Consider the following 7612-nt stretch of genomic DNA (forward strand, 5'->3'; position numbering starts at 1 on the left):
ATCTTCAGTGAAAAAAGGTTTATTCACCCATAGGTGGCACAAGCGACGTTTCGGCTCACATATGAGCCTTTCTCAAGCCAAGGCTTGAGAAAGCCTCATATGCGAGCCGAAACTACGCTTGTGCCACCTATGGGTGAATAAACCTTTTTTCACTGAAGATTCAACTGGAGTGCAGTCCGATTTCTTTATTTCGTATTAGTGGGTAAGCACCAGTTACCATACTCGGACAGTGCACCCTTTTTACTTGTTTTTTTTCTGGCTGGGTGGTGCTGCTGGTAATTTTTTTCCCATATACAGGGAGTGCAGAATTATTAGGCAAGTTGTATTTTTGAGGATTAATTTTATTATTGAACAACAACCATGTTCTCAATGAACCCAAAAAACTCATTAATATCAAAGCTGAATATTTTTGGAAGTAGTTTTTAGTTTGTTTTTAGTTTTAGCTATTTTAGGGGGATATCTGTGTGTGCAGGTGACTATTACTGTGCATAATTATTAGGCAACTTAACAAAAAACAAATATATACCCATTTCAATTATTTATTTTTACCAGTGAAACCAATATAACATCTCAACATTCACAAATATACATTTCTGACATTCAAAAACAAAACAAAAACAAATCAGTGACCAATATAGCCACCTTTCTTTGCAAGGACACTCAAAAGCCTGCCATCCATGGATTCTGTCAGTGTTTTGATCTGTTCACCATCAACATTGCGTGCAGCAGCAACCACAGCCTCCCAGACACTGTTCAGAGAGGTGTACTGTTTTCCCTCCTTGTAAATCTCACATTTGATGATGGACCACAGGTTCTCAATGGGGTTCAGATCAGGTGAACAAGGAGGCCATGTCATTAGATTTTCTTCTTTTATACCCTTTCTTGCCAGCCACGCTGTGGAGTACTTGGACGCGTGTGATGGAGCATTGTCCTGCATGAAAATCATGTTTTTCTTGAAGGATGCAGACTTCTTCCTGTACCACTGCTTGAAGAAGGTGTCTTCCAGAAACTGGCAGTAGGACTGGGAGTTGAGCTTGACTCCATCCTCAACCCGAAAAGGCCCCACAAGCTCATCTTTGATGATACCAGCCCAAACCAGTACTCCACCTCCACCTTGCTGGCGTCTGAGTCGGACTGGAGCTCTCTGCCCTTTACCAATGCAGCCACGGGCCCATCCATCTGGCCCATCAAGACTCACTCTCATTTCATCAGTCCATAAAACCTTAGAAAAATCATTCTTGAGATATTTCTTGGCCCAGTCTTGACGTTTCAGCTTGTGTGTCTTGTTCAGTGGTGGTCGTCTTTCAGCCTTTCTTACCTTGGCCATGTCTCTGAGTATTGCACACCTTGTGCTTTTGGGCACTCCAGTGATGTTGTAGCTCTGAAATATGGCCAAACTGGTGGCAAGTGGCATCTTGGCAGCTGCACGCTTGACTTTTCTCAGTTCATGGGCAGTTATTTTGCGCCTTGGTTTTTCCACACGCTTCTTGCGACCCTGTTGACTATTTTGAATGAAACGCTTGATTGTTCGATGATCACGCTTCAGAAGCTTTGCAATTTTAAGAGTGCTGCATCCCTCTGCAAGATATCTCACTATTTTTGACTTTTCTGAGCCTGTCAAGTCCTTCTTTTGACCCATTTTGCCAAAGGAAAGGAAGTTGCCTAATAATTATGCACACCTAATATAGGGTGTTGATGTCATTAGACCAGACCCCTTCTCATTACAGAGATGCACATCACCTAATATGCTTAATTGGTAGTAGGCTTTCGAGCCTATACAGCTTGGAGTAAGACAACATGCATAAAGAGGATGATGTGGTCAAAATACTCATTTGCCTAATAATTCTGCACGCAGTGTATATATATATATATATATATATATATATATATACTGCTCAAAAAAATAAAGGGAACACTTAAACAACACAATGTAACTCCAAGTCAATCACACTTCTGTGAAATCAAACTGTCCACTTAGGAAGCAACACTGAGTGACAATCAATTTCACATGCTGTTGTGCAAATGGGATAGACAACAGGTGAAAATTATAGGCAATTAGCAAGACACCCCCAATAAAGGAGTGGTTCTGCAGGTGGTGACCACAGATCACTTCTCAGTTCCTATGCTTCCTGGCTGATGTTTTGGTCACTTTTGAATGCTGGCGGTGCTTTCACTCTAGTGGTAGCATGAGACAGAGTCTACAATCCACACAAGTGGCTCAGGTAGTGCAGCTTATCCAGGATGGCACATCAATGCGAGCTGTGGCAAGAAGGTTTGCTGTGTCTGTCAGCGTAGTGTCCAGAGAATGGAGGCGCTACCAGGAGACAGGCCAGTACATCAGGAGATGTGGAGGAGGCCGTAGGAGGGCAACAACCCAGCAGCAGGACCGCTACCTCCGCCTTTGTGCAAGGAGGAACAGGAGGAGCACTGCCAGAGCCCTGCAAAATGACCTCCAGCAGGCCACAAATGTGCATGTGTCTGCAGAAACAGACTTCATGAGAATGATATGAGGGCCCGACGTCCACAGGTGGGGGTTGTGCTTACAGCCCAACACCGTGCAGGACGTTTGGCATTTGCCAGAGAACACCAAGATTGGCAAATTCGCCACTGGCGCATTGTGCTCTTCACAGATGAAAGCAGGTTCACACTGAGCACATGTGACAGAGTCTGGAGACGCCGTGGAGAACGTTCTGCTGCCTGCAACATCCTACAGCATGACCGGTTTGGCATTGGGTCAGTAATGGTGTGGGGTGGCATTTCTTTGGAGGGCCGCACAGCCCTCCATGTGCTCGCCAGAGGTAGCCTGACTGCCATTAGGTACCGAGATGAGATCCTCAGACCCCTTGTGAGACCATATGCTGGTGCGGTTGGCCCTGGGTTCCTCCTAATGCAAGACAATGCTAGACCTCATGTAGCTGGAGTGTGTCAGCAATTCCTGCAAGACGAACGCATTGATGCTATGGACTGGCCCGCCCGTTCCCCAGACCTGAATCCAATTGAGCACATCTGGGACATCATGTCTCGCTCTATCCACCAACGTCACGTTGCACCACAGACTGTCCAGGAGTTGGCAGATGCTTCAGTCCAGGTCTGGGAGGAGATCCCTCAGGAGACCGTCCGCCACCTCATCAGGAGCATGCACAGGCGTTGTAGGGAGGTCATACAGGCACGTAGAGGCCACACACACTACTGAGCCTCATTTTGACTTGTTTTAAGGACATTACATCAAAGTTGGATCAGCCTGTAGTGTGTTTTTCCACTTTAATTTTGAGTGTGACTCCAAATCCAGACCTCCATGGGTTGAAAAATATGATTTCCATTTTTTAATTTTTGTGTGATTTTGTTGTCAGCACATTCAACTATGTAAAGAACAAAGTATTTCAGAAGAATATTTAATTAACTCAGATCTAGGATGTGTTATTTTTGTGTTCCCTTTATTTTTTTGAGCAGTGTATATATAAGTTAATTTTTAGCAGGTGTTATTTTTTTGTATCTGAAGTAAATTTTTATACTGCAGTGTCTGCACGAACCTACCAAACGTCCACTTGTGTGCGTTCTGCAGCCCTGAGCACCAATAATAAAAAAAAAATTTACTGGTCGCTTTTGTGCTCAGTTTTTGTTTTGTTTTTTGTTGTAAAAAGTACTTTTAGTGTTAGATAGAAATCAATTTTAGGTAGGTAGTGTTAGTGTAGATTTTTGCACGTCCATAATATCTGTGTGCGTGCGTCCTGCACCTGCTGAGCGCTGATCAGAAACATCAATTTTTCTGATCGGTCTGCTCAGTTTACTGTGCTTTTATTTTTTTTTTTCAAGTAGTTAGTTATATCCATATATATATATATATATATATATATATATATATAAAACACATATATATATATATATATATATATATATATATATACACTGCTCAAAAAAATAAAGGGAACACTTAAACAACACAATGTAACTCCAAGTCAATCACACTTCTGTGAAATCAAACTGTCCACTTAGGAAGCAACACTGAGTGACAATCAATTTCACATGCTGTTGTGCAAATGGGATAGACAACAGGTGGAAATTATAGGCAATTAGCAAGACACCCCCAATAAAGGAGTGGTTCTGCAGGATCACAGACCACTTCTCAGTTCCTATGCTTCCTGACTGATGTTTTGGTCACTTTTGAATGCTGGCGGTGCTTTCACTCTAGTGGTAGCATAAGACGGAGTCTACAACCCACACAAGTGGCTCAGGTAGTGCAGCTTATCCAGGATGGCACATCAATGCGAGCTGTGGCAAGAAGGTTTGCTGTGTCTGTCAGCGTAGTGTCCAGAGCATGGAGGCGATACCGGGAGACAGGCCAGTACATCAGGAGACGTGGAGGAGGCCGTAGGAGGGCAACAACCCAGCAGCAGGACCGCTACCTCCGCCTTTGTGCAAGGAGGAACAGGAGGAGCACTGCCAGAGCCCTGCAAAATGACCTCCAGCAGGCCACAAATGTGCATGTGTCTGCTCAAACGGTCAGAAACAGACTCCATGAGGGTGATATGAGGGCCCGATGTCCACAGGTGGGGGTTGTGCTTACAGCCCAACACCGTGCAGGATGTTTGGCATTTGCCAGAAAACACCAAGATTGGCAAATTCGCCACTGGCGCCCTGTGCTCTTCACAGATGAAAGCAGGTTCACACTGAGCACATGTGACAGACGTGACAGAGTCTGGAGACGCCGTGGAGAACGTTCTGCTGCCTGCAACATCCTCCAGCATGACCGGTTTGGCATTGGGTCAGTAATGGTGTGGGGTGGCATTTCTTTGGAGGGCCGCACAGCCCTCCATGTGCTCTCCAGAGGTAGCCTGACTGCCATTAGGTACCGAGATGAGATCCTCAGACCCCTTGTGAGACCATATGCTGGTGCGGTTGGCCCTGGGTTCCTCCTAATGCAAGACAATGCTAGACCTCATGTGGCTAGAGTGTGTCAGCAGTTCCTGCAAGACGAAGGCATTGATGCTATGGACTGGCCCGCCCGTTCCCCAGACCTGAATCCAATTGAGCACATCTGGGACATCACGTCTCGCTCTATCCACCAACGTCACGTTGCACCACAGACTGTCCTGAAGTTGGCAGATGCTTTAGTGCAGGTCTGGGAGGAGATCCCTCAGGAGACCGTCCGCCACCTCATCAGGAGCATGCACAGGCGTTGTAGGGAGGTCATACAGGCACATGGAGGCCACACACACTACTGAGCCTCATTTTGACTTGTTTTAAGGACATTACATCAAAGTTGGATAAGCCTGTAGTGTGTTTTTCCACTTTAATTTTGAGGGTGACTCCAAATCCAGACCTCCATGGGTTAAAAAATTTCATTTCCATATTTTTTATTTTTTTTATTTTGTTGTCAGCACATTCAACTATGTGAAGAACAAAGTATTTCAGAAGAATATTGAATTAATTCAGATCTAGGATGTGTTATTTTTGTGTTCCCTTTATTATTTTGAGCAGTGTATATATATATATATATATATATATATATATATATATATATATATATTGAAAACACATGTGGATGTCAAGGAGCAGCAATCAAGCATAATAAGCACCAATTAGGCAGATTTAAAAGGACTGTGATACTCAGCTCCTTCTAGACATTTACTGGTGTGTTTACAAACATGGGGAATTCAAGAGAATGGTCCAGGAAGACAAGAGAAGAGGTGATTTCTCTTCACAGGAAGGGCAATGGCTATAAGAAGATTGCAAAGATGTTAAACATACCAAGAGACACCAGAGAAGCATCATTCGCAAATTCAAGGCAAAGGGCACTGTTGAAACGCTACCTGGTCGTGGCAGAAAGAAGATGCTGACTTTGACTGCTGTGCGCTACCTGAAGCGCAAAGTGGAGAAAAGTCCCCGTGTGACTGCTCAGGAACTGAAAAAAGATTTGTCAGATGTGGGTACTGAAGTTTCAGCTCAGACAATAAGGCACACACTGCATAATGAAGGCCTCCATGCCAGAACTCCCAGGCGCACCCCCTTGCTGTCTCCAAAGAATAAGAAGAGTCGACTGTAGTATGCCAAAAGTCATGTGGACAAAAGTTTTGGGATAGTGTTCTGTGGACTGATGAAACAAAATTAGAACTGTTTGGGCCCATGGATCAACGCTATGTTTGGAGGAGGAAGAACAAGGCCTATGAAGAAAATAACACCTTGCCTACTGTGAAGCATGGTGGGTGGTCAATCATGCTTTGGGGCTGTTTTGCTTCTACAGGTACAGGGAAGCTTCAGCGTGTGCAAGGTACCATGAATTCTCTTCAGTATCAGGAGATATTGGATGAAAATGTGATGCAGTCCGTCACAAACCTGAGGCTTGGGAGACGTTGGACCTTTCAACAGGACAATGATCCCAAGCATACCTCCAAGTCCACTAGAGCATGGTTGCAGATTAAAGGCTGGAACATTTTGAAGTGGCCATCGCAGTCACCAGACTTAAATCCGATTGAGAACCTCTGGTGGGACTTAAAGAAAGCAGTTGCAGCGCGCAAGCCTAAGAATGTGACTGAACTGGAGGCTTTTGCCCATGAAGAATGGGCGAAGATACCCGTAGATCACTGCAAGACACTTGTGTCAAGCTATGCTTCACGTTTAAAAGCTGTTATAACTGGAAAAGGATGTTGTACTAAGTACTAAGATTGAATGTCACTTGGGGGTTGAATAAAACTGATAATGATGTGAGCACAGAAAAGACATTTGTGGTTATTTCATTATAAATGTTATGTTATATTTGTCTGACTTACAAGTGCCTCTTTGATTTAATTGTAAACAAGATGACTGAAATGATCAATGTCAAACTGGCCAAAACACTCAATTTCAGTGGGGGTTGAATAATTTTGAACACAACTGTATATGGAAAAAAAAAAACTGGCAGCACCATCCAAAACAATGTAAGAAAGTAAGAAGGGTGCAACGCCCGAGTATAATAACTGGTGCTTACCCACTTATACGGAACAGAAAAATCGGACTGCAATCCAGATGAATCTTCAATAAAGTGTATATTTATTCACCCATACGGTGGCAAAAGCGACGTTTCGGATTATACATGAGCCTTTCTCAAGCCTAGAGAAAGGCTCATGTATGAGCCGAAACGTCGCTTTTGCCACCGTATGGGTGAATAAATATACACTTTATTGAAGATTCATCTGGAGTGCAGTCCGATTTTTCTGTTCTATATATATAGCTACACCAACCCTAGGAGGAGAATGGCATCTACACATTTCACACAAAACACCCCAATAAAATAAAAATGGCCTGTCCATCCCAACGAGTTTAGGCTACTTTCACACTCGCGTTTGGTGCGGATCCATCATGGATCTGCACAGACGGATCCGTTCAGATAATACAACCGTCTGCATCCATTCAGAACGGATCCGTTTATATTATCTTTAACATAGCCAAGACGGATCAGTCTTGAACACCATTGAAAGTCAATGGAGGACGGATCCGTTTTCTGTTGTGCCAGATTGTGTTATAGAAAACGTATCCCTCCCAATTAACTTACATTATGTGTCAGAACGGATCCGTTTGGCTCAGTTTCGTCAGACGGACACTAAAACGCCGCAAGCAGTGTTTTGGTGTCCGCCTC

The sequence above is a fragment of the Bufo bufo genome, chromosome 1, assembly GCF_905171765.1.
Source record: "Bufo bufo chromosome 1, aBufBuf1.1, whole genome shotgun sequence".
Classification (NCBI taxonomy): Eukaryota; Metazoa; Chordata; class Amphibia; order Anura; family Bufonidae; genus Bufo; species Bufo bufo.